The sequence below is a fragment of the Lygodium microphyllum genome, chromosome 25 (genome assembly GCF_053477565.2).
Source record: "Lygodium microphyllum isolate KBCC chromosome 25, Lygodium_microphyllum_v1.1.10, whole genome shotgun sequence".
Classification (NCBI taxonomy): domain Eukaryota; kingdom Viridiplantae; phylum Streptophyta; class Polypodiopsida; order Schizaeales; family Lygodiaceae; genus Lygodium; species Lygodium microphyllum.
The window spans coordinates 92608817-92625980 of NC_141159.1; the positions used below are offsets into that span (position 1 = coordinate 92608817).

Here is a 17164-nt window from a genome sequence, read left to right on the forward strand (position 1 = left end):
AGTTTAGTCTCAAATAATTCTTCTTTTCCTTTGGATGAATTGTGCCTTACCCTAACGTTCCCATCTCTTCACTAATTCCACAAGGCATGTGCCTGCATATTTCTCCTCATACGTGCATATCCACACACATCCCATCTTCCATATTCCATACCCAAGCTTCAATGCATGTGAAAGGATGCCACAAAATGGGGGCATTGCATGCACATTGCATATCACAAAGAGTTTTAACATTTTCTCAGGTGGGAAAAAGGGCTCTTTCCCAAGTGTTTATAGTAAAAATTTGAGTAAATTTTCTCATGTATGGGAGTGTGCACTGTGCATGCATGCTTTGTGTGTATCCATGCACTTGCTGATTTCCCAATATACGCATGTACCAATCTATGTTTGTGTATGTATAGGACCAATATGATAGCCTGAAACTGCATTCCAGTTAGGTCCAATCTTCAAAGGGCACACACCAATTTACATTACATGTTAAGGATCATAATCACAGTAGCAGCTGCACACATCAAGTCTAAACAAAAGGAAATGACATACCATGGCTATCTCAAGAGGAGAACACCTCCCCATGAAAACCATTTTATTCACACACACACACACACACCTACTCCAAAGGAAAAACCATAAGCAAACTGGCAATCAGATATGGAAACGTGCACTTTCTCTTGTATTCTCTCATCTGCGAATCATCTTTTCTTAACATCCTTGTTAGTGCCTTCCAAATTCAAGCCTTCCCTGCCACTGATGCCCTTCCACCTGCAGCAGGATTGTACAAATCAATCAGCTTTCTGAAGTTTCCATCACTGTCTTTTCCTCTTATCAGTACTGAAAGACCATGCAGGAAGATTTGCTCAATATGCATTAGCTCTTGAACACAATCTAGTTAAGTTATGCCCAGTCAGACCAGTAATAACCTGTTTATTTTGCAGGTTTCACTAGATGTTTACCTAGCTAAAGCATACCTGTCAATACGTACTGAAAATCAATAAATAAACCTCCTACTGGTAATGCATAATCCGAGGATCAAATCATCTTACCAAGTCCTCTAGCATCAGAGCTTTTCAATATGCGGAGACTCTTCACCGTAGCTGTAAACATTCTGCATCATAGCCATTTGCAAGACACGAAATAGTGAGGAAGGGCTTACAGTCAATTGATACGCACAGAAAAAAAATCATGCAGAGTAACAAGAAGCACAAAAAACTTACTCCCATGGAACATCCCCAACCAGCATCCAGTCCCCATCCTTGTCCTCATGGGTGAGGACATACTCATTCCCATGCACGAGATCAAGCTTCACAACCTCCCCATGACCTGGAAAGAAAACATTTCGATGAAGCCGGAAGAGAGAGTGAAAGTACAGAAATCATAACACAAAAAGTTCAAGTTAGTGACTGCCTACAAGTTGTGAGAAGCATTTAAGACAGATTTTACATAAACCAAGGCAAAGTCTTCCTCTTAACATATAATACAACAACCAGATGTTCAAGCAGAAAAAACATGTTATGGTACAAGCAACAAGGCTGTGGGATTAAGAAAGTTTCGTGAGACTCTGGCCAATCTGGATCTTATCTCTCGTCAAGGTTGATATTCATCCTAGCTTTGGACCATGTGACAAAGCCTCCCAATTTTTCACTGCCATTAATATGTCAGGGCTAAGTCAGATGCCATGACGAACTGAATGCTTAATGAAGCATCATAAGTGCTGATATCCTCACAACACAACCCTTGTTTTGCATGCATTGCCTCTTCTCCCAATAAGTGATTGCATCCCTCATGAGACAACTCTTAAGGTAGTCCATGTATTTCATGAGGGAAGGATAACTACAGTGTTTTTAGACGCCCATTGCAGCAAGCCCCATATGATAGCTGCTATCCTGATGATACGTAAATTTCTCAAATGGACATGTTTTACAGCTTTTCTCACATTTTTGCTGGATAATCCTTATCCCCATAACGAACAGTGGTCTCCTAGAAAAGACGAACAAAAAGGTGTGGGGGTGTGGTGAGAGAGAGAGAGAGAGAGAGAGAGAGATAGAGAGAGGAGCGGCTTACAGTTGACATATCCTTGAAACATCTGTTGAAGAGCCAATTTGAGGCTGCCGTAACTATCATAGGCTTTCAAGTCGACTTTTCTGCCAATTTTCACTCCGTCAACCTTGGCCTTGACATACAAAGCACTTTTACTGGGGTCGATAAGGCTCCCTGCAATATTCTCCTCTTCCACAGCTGCCCCCCCTCCATGGATGTCCAGCCGATGATGATCGGCTTTCTTGAGGTGTGGGTGGCTCTGTGAGTTAGCAGCTAAGGTGTTCTTTCGGAAGGAGCGAACCGGAGGCCAACCCACGACCCGGGCTCTAGCAGGGCAAGCACACCCTCGTCATCAATCAGTCAATCAACCACACAAAAGAATCACAAGAGCATGTTCCACATGAACTAGCCGGACATACATGTACTGGCCAGAAGAAGTCTTAGTCATTTTTCCATTTTGGGAAACTCCACATCATTTCCATGTCAATGTAATAAAGCACAAAATTTTAGACAATTTCCTACTGTAATTCTCACAGTATGAACTACAACAACATCAGGAGCTTCACATCAGGAGCTTCTGCAACGAAGGGGACCGCATACCTAGCCAGGCGCGATTCAGGCAGGGAGCTGCCAGCCCAGGGTATGCAGCATCTCGCAAACAGAAGCTCAGGATGTCGAAACGATAGGGAAGGACAATGGAAAAGAGCCCCTTTTCCCGCCAAAAAACTACTTGTGAAGCATCATGAACTATTTTCGTAAGAGCGCTACCGGATTTATGGTATGCTTGATGGTAACCAGTATCACGTTTAAGGCCTAATGGTACTCCCAAGTTTTGTTGCAGAATTCTAAAGCCCAACATTCAAGCCTTTATTAGGACACCTGTCTTTGAAATTCTGACGTTACTTAAGCATCTTTCTTCTGATGTATTTCATCAAGACATAATTACACGCTGATCTAAACAACTGTTAGATAGTAGCGAGAATCTCTAATTTTCAGCTGGAAAATATGCCCTGCAACCAAGTAATGGTAGGTGGAGAACTGGATGTACTTACTTGGGCTCTGCAGGATTATCAATATTGGAAGGGGCAGGGGGCGAGGTCGCGCCAGAGGACTTGTCCGCAGCCGGGTTATTAAGCGGCCATGCCGCCTGTCCAGGAATCGGCATGGGAACGGCTGTGTTGGGCCAGTCCACCGGATAGGGGCGTTTGGCTGGGACAGAGGCGACTTTAGGTACTGGGATTGCATACCCGGTCCATGCAAAATCAACCCCGTTCACACGAGGCTGCAACTGGTTATTGCTGCTGCTGGTTGGGTGCCACAAGACTGCCTGCGGCGGGGGCGGCGGCAGCTGTCGCGCAACAGCAACCATCTGATTATAACCACCACCATAAGAGCTCTTATGATCCGCATTCCCCCCAAAGCTCTTCTGGTCTTGCCCATGGTGGTGAGCCAAGGGCTTGATGATAACCTCAGAAGGTACCACACTGACAGTAGCAGGTGGTAACACACTACTGGCACCAGCTGCAGTAGTGTGCTCCTGCCCAGCATTAAGGCCGTGCTTTCTGGGGCTGATCACAGCTGCAGGGGAGGCGCTCTCATGCTGGTTTAGGGCCAGATTCGACTCGACCTTGGCCGCTGCTGCATCACCTCCATTACTGGACCCGCTGCCCCCACCTGCAGGGGGCCCTATCCCCAGCCTCAGCTCCGTGTCCCCATAATCTCCATCCACAGTTGTCACCGCACTTGTCACAGAGGACGAGGAGGACGAGTCCGAGCCGAGCCCAATGTAATCGCGCTCTTTCATCCTACTGCAATTGATGATGATGATGATGATGATGATGATGATGATGATGGTGGTGGTGATGATACTTCTCCAAATGGCGATGCTGATGATGATGATGATGATGATGATGATGGCGATGGTGATGGTGATTAACGTGCACTTACTGTAGCCTGTGTTGTAACCTCTCAACTTCGCAAAGTTCCTTCTCAATAGGCTTTATTCTTGACACAGCTCCATAATCTCTTCTATCAGGCTACCCCATTTTTTATTTCCCTCTTTCCTTTCGACTGATTGATCCTTTCCTCTGCAGTACAGTACAGGCGAGTTATTTTTAAGAGGGGGGAAGAAAGAAAAGAGCGAGCAGTACGAAAGGGAGAAATGCCTGACGGCAGTCGAGTGAAGGTACTAAAAGAGGGAAGGAGAGGGGAAGGGGCAAGTGGAAGGAAGGGAGACGAAATTGGCTACTGGAGCTCACAAGAGAGCTTCACAGAGAGAGAGAGAGAGAGAGAGACTTACCTTGGTGCTCCACAGACAAGGTTATGACAGAGGGAAAGCTTACAATCTTCCTTCTTCGGTCGGAGAGAGAGAGAGAGAGAGAGAGGGACGAATTACCTTGACGCTTGGTGGGCGACGGAAGAGGATTATGATAAGGGAGGGAAAGCTTAAAATCTTGCTTTCTTATTGCAGAAAGAAACAGACGCAGAGAGAGAAAGAGAGAGAGAGAGAGAAGGGACTTTCAGGAGGGGGGGCAGCCCGCAAAGGCGTAGCAGAAGGAAGCGCACCACAGCAAATGCTGCAGCACAAAAAGAAGACACAAACACTCACACTAATTTAATAACAATTCCGAGGAGAAAAAAAAAAGGAGAAATTTTAAAAAGGGACACTTATAATCCATAAACGAACAAACAATAAATGATGATGATAAAGCACACATCCAAAGGGAAAAAAAACTATTAATATTCCGCAAATCAGAACATAGCGTTTTAAAAAAACACATCCGCCCGCACCCCCCAAAAAAGACAACAATCATCAAAGAAAAGCTTTTGTTTGGCCCTCTTTGCTATATATCTTCCTTCTTGTTTTTCGTTTGGCTGGCTGGCTGGCTGCATTGGGTCTCCAATTGGGGGTGGGGGAGGGAGAAGAGGAAGAAGAGAAGGCGCACTTTACCGGCTTGTCAGGGCCGCGGGCCCCGCCCCGCCCGGCCTTTCATGATGATGGTGCCCCTGCCGCCGGTTAAAGCAGCTCCCCCCGCCGGTAGCCTGCATCCATCCAAAGGGCCATCGTGCTTGCTCCTTCCCAAGGCGCGCACACACGCAATGTCACACATTTCCGAGTAGGTACTCTAAATTATTGCCATGGAAGTGAATGGATGCATCCTTCGCAAAACCTTTCACATGTGAAACCAACCCCCCCCCCCCCCCCCCCCGTGCTCAAAAAGGAAAAACCTAGGTTTAGTGTAACCCCACCTTTCACATTTGAACCTTACCTCTAATCAAAGCAGCTGGATCTCTCCATCTCCACAAGCAGCTGGATCTCTCCATACGTTCAAGACTCGAGTGAGGAAAACATGTCATTGGATGTGATCTAGTGCTAGGGAGTTATGTCGTCAACCTGATTATTGCACCCTTTTATCACTCTTTAATTGCATTTAAGTAGAAAACATTTCGCAACAACACACAACACCTAGCCCCTCACATTGTTCGATCCATGGAGCCTACTCGAACGGCTCGTGGAGGTGCAAAACGATCAAGGAGATACTATGGAGTAAGAGAGCACCAAAGATCATTTGGAACAAAACCTAGGCACCATGTCCCATAAAAGGAGACGAGATGACCCAACAGACAAGTTCCAAGTTAAGACGCTTGAGGACATGCAAAGTGGGGAAGCGAGCACTAAGCTGCACTCCCTCGATTTAGAGAATGACCTCCATTTCAGGCTAAAAGCCAAGCCAACTGAAGTCCCAGAGATTCTTCCTAACACCCTCAAGAGGATTATGGAAGCGAGCCTAGAAGGGTAGTCAAAAGAGTTGTCCTAGACATGACCAAGGTTTGCATGACAATGCTCTACGGTTTAGCAAGGGAGTGCTGCTAGTCTTCTTCACCAGCGGCCCCTCAAAGGCAATGGATATCACAATGTGGTTCAACACGATATTGGAGGGCAACAACTCAATGGAGCAAATCTATCACAGTGGTCACAGCTTCTTCAAGGTGTCTTCAACAAGGAAGAAGCAAGCTTGTCTACATCATGCCTTGGAAGCCAATTGAGTTTGGTAGAGACTCACGCAAGCAACAATGCCCAATCTAGGTGGAGATCCTTGACCTTCTTATTGATCTTTGGAATCTCCTACCCAACATCACCAACAGCATGGGCAAAACTTTGTATGTTCCCTTCTCTACCAAGTCTGAATAGGAATAGAGTATGTCTCCTCTAGAACATTGAAGAGTAGGAGGTTGAGGTCATCAAGCTCAATATCCCTAAGGTGAGCTAGCTCAAACTCCGTCTTGCATGGAGCAAATTCGCAAGGGGGTGTTTTAAATGCAGCCAATGGGGTCGGTCACTACCAAAAGGGATGTCCTTCAACCAGGAGGACAACGGGCAACAAGGTGACAAATATAAGAAATTGACTTGGGTCAAAGCAACAAATGCCAATCAAAAGGATGAAGACAACCAAGGCATACATAAGGATGAGAAAGGTTGGTAAGGCACAACAAAGGGAGAGCCCAATCCAACAAACAGAAAGGTGACAAATATAAGAAACGAAGCAACAAATGCCAATCAAAAGGATGAAGACAACCAAGACATACAGAAGGACGAGGAAGGTTGGTAAGGCACAACAAAGGGAGAGCCAAGTCAAACAAACAAAAAGGTGCATGTCAGGCTAACAAGATGACTCCAAGCCATCAAGAGTTGAACAATTTTGGATCAAAGATGAGAGTCCCTGCCACAACAAGATCTAAGCCAACACCTTCACTCAGCTTAAATAAATCTCTCTAGAGCACCTGGGCAGCGAATGTTTGGGAATGGATACTAAAATATAGATGGCATTAGGGCAAGGAGGCAGAGTAGGATGGCACTTGGGAAACGACATGTGGTTAATGGCTAGAACTAACTATGCAAAATTGGATAGCCATAGGGCACCACAAGGTGATGTTGGGTCACAAGGAGTACCCCCATCCAAGGGAGGTGAGAACCACCAAAACAACACCTAAACCAACGGAGAATACCTACAATAGAGAACAACTCAAATGTTCTTGTTTGAACTCTAAAGGGCTCAATGGCGAAGTCAAACACAACCAATTTTGGAGCTTAATTAGAAAATGGGATGTGGACGTTATACTAGTCCAAGAGCACAAATTGCATAAATGGAGTGGCTCAACCTTCATGCATTGAGATTACTTTAGCTTTGCGGGGGGAATAAAAGGGGGTGAATTGGGTTGCATGAATGTCATGAAGATGCATGTCCAACCAGCGCTAGGCTTCAATAGCAAGGATGACAAAATGCTTGAAGTCAAGATAGTGTTGAACAACTCCAACCTCAGTCTCATCAATATCTATGGTTTTATTAACCCCTCTCTTAGCAAGGAACAATGGGCAAAGCTCGTAGCCCTTCCTCCCAAAACTTGTTTAGTTGGAGGTGACTACAACATGGTGGTACAATGTGGGAACGCGGTCATACACATTAGTAGTACTAGGAGATGAGAAATTGGCTTGGGAGGACTGGTGTGTAGCATAGGAATTTATAGATATCAATGACCTATTGGATGGTGGTGTCCCCCTACACATACAACCCCCTCAACCATCCAGGGTACTAGGTGCATGACTGGATCAATGGCACCATTATGACAACAATACCTAGCTTCTACCAACAGTCATCTCCAAGGTTGATCATAATTGACTTCTCTCTGACCATCTCCTAGTCATCCTTGAATTGTGGTTCGTAGAGCCATGGCAAATCACATGGGTTCACAGAGCCTTAGTCACTAACCCTTGTCACTACAAGCATCCCATATATCTCCAACATGGTGCAAGGCATTGCCATGAAAACTAGCCAATGATGTAAGAGATTCTCACCTTAATCCCTAGTCCTCCTTTACTAATACACTGCAACATTGTATTTCTTTGCAAGGTTCTTGGACGTGTGATGCCGAGAGGCAAAAGCTGGAATGGGCCAACAATACCCTATTTGGGATTGCAATGAAGAAAGCATCAAGCCCACTTACGCTAGACCCAATCACATCAACCTGGTTAAGCAAGCCTAGATTGTCCTTGGCTATGTGATGCCAAGAGGCAGAAACTAGAATGGGCCAAGAATACCCCATTGGAGCTTGCAATGAAGAAAGCATCAAGCCCACTTGCTTTTGATGCCAGGAGGAGGCATATTCCACGGTGGATTCTGTAAAATTATATTTATTGTCAGGGCTCATACACAAGGTGGATTCCTTGTGTGAAAAGTCGATGGGGATGCTTGTCTTTTTTGGGCATCTCGTTAATTTAATGTGCAAGTGGGTGATTCCATAGCGGATGATTCGCAAAATACATATTTAAATTAATGGACGTTTATGAGTTTAGAGTGCGCACTCGTAATAAATTAAGGTTAGGATTGAGTTCTAACCAATTTATTTATTTTGTAGCTGAAGATTGCTAGGTATTCACTTTTTTCGGTTTAATTTTATTATTTCTAATAATTGTGAATGCTTCAATTGATGTGTAGAGCAGGCAGCGGTGGCGTCGGGAAATACTGGGCGATAGTGTGTATTCAAGTTATTTAGAAGAAATTATCATTTTGATGGGCGCGCATCTTAGGCGTGGCACCAATATTTATTTTGACGTGCTTATTTATTAAAGCGCTTGATATTTATTTATTATTTTGTATGCGCATGGACGCACAATTTAAATATTTGTTATTGGACATTGTATTTGGTCACAGCCCGACTCTTTGGGCACCCAATCGCTTTAATTCTTTAGTTGAACAAAAGCAAACACAAAAGCTAAAGCGTGCTAATTGTAAATTGGGCTATTTTTTGAGCTTGGAGATGAATAATATATCAAATACATGCTTTGTGGAGCGCTCACACAAGGCATAGGGGAAAATTGTACCTAATTAGTCTTTTGCTTCATGTCGTGCAAGTCTTCTCTCTTGTTTTTTGTGCAAAAGTAGAGTTCTTTTGTTCTTGGGGACCTTCTGGCACTCACTATGTATGCATACAGCATCCGATCTGTGCACCAACTTTAGACCCAATCACATCAACTTGGGTAAGCAAGTCTAGGTTGCCCTTAGGGTGGTGCACTTAAGAGAACTTGAAAAACTATGTCTATTCTACAACAAAAGGATGGTTCTTGACCCCCAATGCAACTCAGCTATCTTTATGAAGTGCATCAAAGCGAAGAGGCTACAAGAAAGCCTCACGCTAGTGGAGAAAGAGGATGGTAGCTGGATAGTAAACCCAAGCGAGTTCACACAACTCTGTAGATCCCATTTTGAAGGGATCTGCCATGACATAACAGCAATATGGATGAGTCAGCAGTCAACAAACTCATCGAGGTAGTCAACAGTGTCATCATAGAGGAGGACAATACCTACCTCTTGCAATCATTCTCTCAAGAGGAAATCCAAAAGGGCTATCATGCTTGCTGGGACTCTCAAACAATGGCATGAAGGGCTATGCCACTCCTAGAGCCTAACATGGCAGGATTTTCTCACAACTCACGAGCCGTCACTTTCATTAAGGTTAGCGACATCATCTCTAACATGGCCTACTCCTAGGCAGTACTGCTATAGGAAATCCTGTGGGAGGCCTCTTCGAACATGATTGAGAAGGGAGACAATGTCTATTGGTCTTAGGCCATAAACCCCTCTTTAGCAAGGATCATTGGTAGGAGCGGAATGCACTTAAGTAGGAAGGTTGCAATAGAGTGTCCCATTAGCTTGATGAAGAAGGAACAATATTAACATTTGAAAAGGCAAAATCCAAGAAGCACCTCACACACACAAATAGCATCACATGGGACACGGTTGTGCACAAGTTAGGGGCTGGGGGGTAACTCAAGGTAGTGTGAGGCTCCCTTTTTGGAAATACAAAAAAGAAATTTGTCACTTTTCTCCTCAATACCTTTGCTATAAGGAAAACCTACAAGGAAAGGGGATGCTCAACTAGCCATTGGTAGCCCCTAGAGGGAAATAGCCAACAAAGACCAGTGGAAGACTAGATTGGAGAGCAACTAGTGGACAACTATTCTCCTTAAAGACTGCATCTTCCTTTGGAGAGTCATTATCGAGGCCATTATGATTAACGAGGACCTAAGGAAAAGAGGGTTGCCTATATTTTGCTACAGATGTGAAGAGAATGAAACATTGGGCCACTTATGCTAGGAGGGATGTTTCTCAAAGCACATCTAGCTAAGCTTTAGTAGTCACTTCAACCTAGTAGGAGGATCCCTAAAACAAGGAAGAATTTGCATCCTGGGGCTCCAAAATAGCTATGAACTAGGCCAACTATCTCAGTTTCAAGTTTACTAAGTCTTCACTCTCAAGGCAATGTGGGAGGCATGCTCAACAAGGCTTTCACTAACACCACGTTGTATCCCTCTTGCAGAAGGACAAGTTTCAAAATCGATGGTTTTTGAGTCTTTGGGCCAACTTGGACAAGTAAAAAAAGTAATTGCTTTGTAATCTCCAACCAGAATAGTATGTCGTCAAGCTTGGAATTCAACTTGTAATGACCAACTATTATTTCTTTCATTCAATTGCCTATTTGTGGCTAAGACTTAAGTGAGAGCTTTGTCCCACATTCAAGCCTCTAATTACATGCCAATCTTTGTGACTTAGAAGCTAGAAATACTAGCCCGATTTAGAAAAGCCCTCTAGCATTCAAAATCAATTGGATTTTGATACTTATATGAAGGCAACTTGGACCACTGCCTCACCCCAACCCTATAGTGCACTAGGAGAGATGCATAACAACCATCACTAATGATAAGACTAAGGCACATGGTAAGAGGCGATCCTAACTAGAAGGAAGCAGCAAGAGGACGCCATTGAGAGAAGAGAGGAAGCACTAGATGCCCTAGTTAGGGACCAAGGGAATGTTTGTTATTGTAAAATCCTTAATGAAGGTGAACTTGTATTGAATTTTTTGCAATAGTAAAAAATCATAGCTGAAAAAATCAATCTTAGGGAAAAGTGGCCACTCAAAGTCGAGACACAAACCAACCTTCTATATGAGAGTAGTCAAGGCCAAGGATCAACACAAGGCCATAACTATGAGAGATGACAAGCAAGGAGTAATTCACCAAGATGATGACAACATCAACTAAGCTTTCACAAGTCATCTCTCAACAATAGTAGGTGCAATTCTAGGCATTAACAAGTGAATGGGCCATTGATGCTGACTCTTTCAACAAGTTTCTTCAAGTTCACATTCCACCAAAAGAATTTATGCTATTAGCACAACCCTTCAAACTAGAAGAACTTGAGTAGGTGGTAAAGAGGATTAAAAAGAGAAAATCACTCAAGAGGGATGGCATCCCAATGGAATTCTATTAGTGTTTCTAGGATACCTATGTGTAGAACACATGGAATGCCTTAAATCATATCAATTGCATTGGCTAAATGTTAGGTTACATGAACAAGGTATTAATTAAGCTCGTACTACTAAAGGGCCCAAATAGGCAAAGCCCATCTAATTGGCACTCCCTTACCATGCTCAATGTCATCTATACCAAGTTCAAGCCGCCAAAGCCATAGCACAAAGAATAAAATTTCTCCTCCCGAGGTTTCTATGTAAATCCCAATTTGGATTTTTGCAATGTAGAAGGATACATGAAGCTATAATGAATATTTTTCTCATAATGGACTATGCCCTAACTGAGGGACACAAGTGTATGGTAGCTAAGATGGATTTGAAAAAGTCTTATAATTGAGTGGTGGAAGCTTTAGGCTTTGGACTAGCCTTCTCCAACATGGTCGGGGCTCTCTTTTCTAACACCACGACTATAGTCTTCATTAATGGCCACATGGTAGGATCTTTCATAATTAGGAGGTCAATAAGTCAAGGGTGCCCTCTCACCCCCTAGTATTTGTGCTCATCATTTGGCAACAATAACTCTAATGTCATAGCAATTGAAAGCAATTCACACAACACCTTATTCCAAGCATATAAGCAATTCTTTGTTGCATCAAGCTCAAAGGTAAGCCCTTCCAAAGGAAAAGCTCATCTATCTTGGATTTTATGTTCCTCTTGAGTTACTGCCAAATATAGGCTACAAGGAGGTGATTAGGCCCAACAAGATGTTCAAGTATATAAGATCCTTGCTAGGCATGGGCATCACCACCATGAAGAACACATTTAAGTGGTTCAATAACAAAATCAAAGCAAAGGTTTCCAAGTTGTCGAGAATATAAACCAACTTAGCAAGGTTCCCCATTGTAGCCAAAGGTTTCATGGATTGTATGACTTTCACATGGTTTCAATGTTTCCCTTCACTAAAGCTTGTTGGGTACAAATTGAGAAACTAATTAGGGAATTGATATGGTATTTTTGAATAAAGAAGCCAATACCAATAATGGTGTGGGATCATGTCACTATCAAGAGGAGCTTTGGAGGCTTTGGTTTGGAAGGTCTGTCGGTCAGACTTTTGGTTGCAAAACCTATAGGGGACCATGCATTGTTACTTATTCTTAGGCAGTTGATTGAATTAGCCCAAGTTAATCCTAAGGGATTTGATGAGTTGAACTAGTTTGATAGGATTATATGTGATCTAAAAATAACTTTCAGCCACTCTAACCTCACCCAAGTGCTCTATGCATTATAGAAAGACATCATTGCTAAAGTCAAGTGGGGTGTGAATCTAACTAGGAGGGTGACTCATCACTAGCATTGTTATGGAAAATGCTATGAAAATATGATTGGTTTTATTTATTTATTTATTTTGGATTTTTTAAATATTTGTCACATGATTGTGACTTGTTATGCGTGGCCTATGTGTGCCAAGTCACATTCGTGCAACAAATAAACAAAGAAATTCACAAAAAATAAACATATGACAAGCAACTTATGAAAATTGTTGTGAAAATAAGATGATTTTATTTATTTATTTATTGTGAACCATCTTTATCTATTTATGACACGATCGTGACTTGTTATGCATGGTCTCGCATGTGATGCTAGTCACATTGTGTTTGATATATAGATGGCAACAAGAAACTAATGTATTTTGTATTGTGGTAAGCAATTTTTTTGGCAAAGTTAGACAAATTGATATTTTTTAATAGAGTGTTTCATAGCACATAAGCCTTATTTAAATTTGGGTGCTTCATTAGTGCGAGAATATTATATTTTTGTAGGTGCTTCTTAGTGCAAGGTTATTGTATGCACACATTTACAAGTTATTTATTTGATTGTGATTTGTTGAAAGAAATCCTAAAAATGGTAAAATATTATTTTAATGTAAAGACCCCAAAATAGGACCATAGTTTGATTTTTCTTAGCAAAAGTATTGTCAAGATTGTGGGAGAGAAGGAAGGAGTCTCACTTGTAGCTTTCTTGCTTGCACAATGGGGGAATACACACAAAGGTGGAGGCTGAAAACTGTTTTCCTCTTCTTAGTTGTGTAAGCCAAAAGAACTCGCATACAAAGAAATAGAAGAACCCTATATATGGGTCTCAAACCAAACTCAACTAACTAAGGTGGCATACTAACTGAGCCACGAATTAGAGTAGATAAGGATAGCTGTCATCTAGCTATTATTCATGGGCGGTGTACCAACCGCATCTGCAAACTGACACGTCGGTGACATAAATGCACAACGGTCACCCTGGCATATCACGAGTGGAGCTCGATATCTCAACACTCCCCCTCGAGCTCAATCCCAATTCCTGCACACCAAGCAGGTCTCTGAACTTGCGCAGCTTCTCTGCGCCCAATGCCTTCATGAATATGTCAGCACCCTGATCCTCTGTGCTGGCATAAACTAGATCAATAAGACCTAGTAGAACCCTCTCTTGCACATAGTGATAATGCACCTCAATGTGCTTTATTCTAGCATGATAGACTGGGTTATTTGCCAAGTGTATACTACTCATGTTGACACAATAAATGACAACTGGCCCATCTGTAGGCTGATGCATATCATAAAGTAGCTTATGCAACCAAGCTATCTCACATGCAGCCATTGCTGTGCCCATGTACTCAGCCTCTATGCTGGATAAGGCAACTGTAGGCTGTTTCTTGCTACTCCAAGTGACTGCAGCACTCCCAAAGGAGAACACATATCCACTGGTAGATCGTCTATCAGAAATGCTACCAACCCAATCAGCATCGGTGTATCCATGCAACTGTACCTGAACCCCAGTCTCATAAAATAGTCAATACTGCAATGTGGACTTCACATACCTGAGTATGCGTCTAGCCGCATCCAAATGCGGTTTCCTTGGAGCCTGCATAAATTGACTTACCAATCCAACGACATAGCTCAAATCTGGCCTAGTAATAGTCATATAAATCAAGCTTCCTACTATACGTCTGTACATAGTAGGGTCTTCCAGAAGCTCACCTGCATCTGCGCTCAACTTCACATTCTGCTTCAAAGGAACTGAAATAGGCTTACAGCCTGTCATCCCATATTTGGACAGCATGTCCAATCCATACTGCCTCTGCAAGAGCTGTATCCCACTTGGTGATGTAATCACCTCGATGCCCAAGAAATAACGCAGCTCTCCCAAATCCTTCATCTCAAACTTCTGCTTCAATAGCATTTTCACATGAAGGATATCTTTATCACTGTCACCTGTCATAATCAAATCATCAACATAAATGACAAGTAGCATAATACCTTTCTCTGTTTTTCTCACATAAAGTGAGAAATCTGCCTTGGAAATCTGAAAGCCAATAGTGACAAGATATTGTCCTATCTTGTCAGACCATGCTCTAGGTGCTTGCTTCAAGCCATACAAGGCTTTCTTCAACCTGCAAACAAACTCAGGATGAACATCATGCACATAACCTGGTGGCTCATCCATATAGACCTCTTCTTGCAAATCACCATGCAAGAAGGCATTCTTTACATCCATCTGATGTAAAGACCATCCCTTTGATGCAGCCATAGCAATGACTGCTCTTACGGTTGCCATCCTTGCAATTGGACTGAATGTTTCTTCATAGTCAATGCCATATGTTTGTGCATACCCCTTGACTACTAATCTTGCCTTGTATCTGTTCACAGAACCATCTGCATTGTGCTTCACCTTATAAACCAACTTACAGCCAATTGCATTCTTACCTTTAGGCAAAGGTACCAATTTCCATTAGCATTTGCTTCCAAGGCATCCATTTCTTCATCCATGGCTTTCTCCCATTTTTCTTTTCCCATGGCTTGCTCAAAAGAAGTGGGTTCTGGTTCCTGTATCACCTTGACCATATATGCATAGTGAATGGCTGTAAATCCATCATATTTCAGCCTATCCACAGGATACCTAACTCTGGTAGACCTACGCAAAGTGGGTTCACTCCCAGGTGCTCTCAAAACATCCCTGGTCTTCCTTACTCCAGGTGTAACAATAGAAGGAATACCCAACTCATCATCAATGCTCTGTTCTGAGCCACTGGATTCACCATTCACATAAGAGTGACCTGCATTCACATCAAACAAGGGCTGATCTACCTTCTCTTTTCCTTTTCGTGATACCTTCATACCACTATCTGCATTGCTTTGAGAAGATTCTCCTGATCTCAATCTGCCTGTCCATGGAGAAGAATGTGAACCACTGCTAGAGGACGCTCCAGGTCCACTAATATCTTGTGACTGCTGCTGAGAATTCTGTGCAACATTACCATTTTGTGCATCTACATTATCAATCACATTTACTGGTTTATACCAGCTACTCATCTCATAAAAAACATCTCTACTCACTGTAAACTTACGAGTAGAAGGGTTATAGCATCTATACCCTTTTTGAGAATAACCAATAAAGATGCACTTCTCAGCTTTTGGATCCAACTTGGATCTCAACTTATCTGGCACATGAACATAGGCAATGTAGCCAAAAATTTTCAAATGAGAAATATCTGGTTTCCTACCAGTATACCTCTCCTCTGGAGTCATGCCATGTATTGCTGCAGTGGGAGTCCTGTTCATTATGTAGACTGCTGTAGCAACTGCCTCAGCCCAATAAAAATTTGGCAAGTCTTTTTCATTGAGCATGGCACGAGATACCTCTCCAATATGCCTGTTTTTTCTTTTTGCAATTCCATTTTGTTGTGGGGTATGACTGCATGAATATTGCTGCTTTATGCCATGCTCCTGCAGGAACCTTGCAAACTCATTTGAGAGATACTCTCCCCCTCCATCTGACCTTAGGCATTTTATCTGCAGACCTGTTTCTTTTTCAACCATAGCTTTAAGAGTTTTGAAATGCCCAAAAACTTCACTTTTCTTTTTCATAAAATACACCCAAACTTTTCTGCTATAGTCATCAATAAAAGTGACAAAATAATGGCAGCCTCCAAGAGATGCAGCTTTAGTAGTCCACACATCAGAGTGGATTAATTCCAATGGCTTCTTACTCTCTTGAACATGTCTAGGAAATGGTTTCCTTGCCTGTTTTTCAAACTGACAGGCTTCACATACCTTATGCATTTCTGCAACCTTGAATTTAGGCAATCCTGCAACAATATTTTGGGCTTGCATTGATTTAAGTCGTTGTACATTAACATGAACAATGCGTTTATGCCAGATATCAATATCTGCAACTACACCGGTCCCATGTGCAAACATTGCTGCACTCAATTCAGACATGTCTGCATCCAACGTAAACATTCTGCCCTCCTTCTTTCCTTTTGCTATCACACGACCTTTATTTTTCATATCCTCAACAAAGCATCCATGAGGATTAAATCTGACCTGCAAGCCCTACTCAACCATTTGACCAACAGAAACCAGATTCTTGGTGATATTCGGGACATGAAATACATCGGACAGGTATTTCTTTTTCCCATCCTGCATAGACAAAGGAATTTTTCCAATCTGCACAATAGGATGTGCAGTATCATCACCAGTCTCCACAAATCCTGGTTTTTCCATTTTCCTTGCATCCTCCATCCATTCTGCATGACCTGTCATGTGGTTTGATGCACCTGAGTCAACATACCACACATCGTTGCTTTCTTCTGCACTTGTTACAGAATTGTTCATGTGCTGCACCATAAACAAATGCTCATTTCTGTCATCACCCTGTCTACTAGAAGATGCATAATTCCTTTGTTGCAATTTCCCATTCATGATGTCATTCTGCTTTTTATAGCAGTCTTTAGCCATATGACCCATTTTACCACAGTAGTAGCATTCAACATTAC

The 17164-nt window shown here is 42.6% G+C and overlaps 1 pseudogene across 1 annotated transcript in view; it reads right to left on the reverse strand.

The window, feature by feature from the left end:
• Nucleotides 1-409: 409 nt before the first annotated feature.
• The window catches only part of LOC148014504 (uncharacterized), a 111468-nt pseudogene continuing 94713 nt past the window's right edge, over nucleotides 410-17164 (reverse strand). The window contains exons 2-7 of the transcript XR_015688616.1: nucleotides 4982-5073; nucleotides 3084-3961; nucleotides 2056-2357; nucleotides 1209-1314; nucleotides 1038-1099; nucleotides 410-756 (exon numbers count right to left, since the gene is read on the reverse strand). The product of XR_015688616.1 is annotated as an uncharacterized LOC148014504 (transcript). The remainder of the gene's footprint in view (nucleotides 757-1037; nucleotides 1100-1208; nucleotides 1315-2055; nucleotides 2358-3083; nucleotides 3962-4981; nucleotides 5074-17164) is intronic.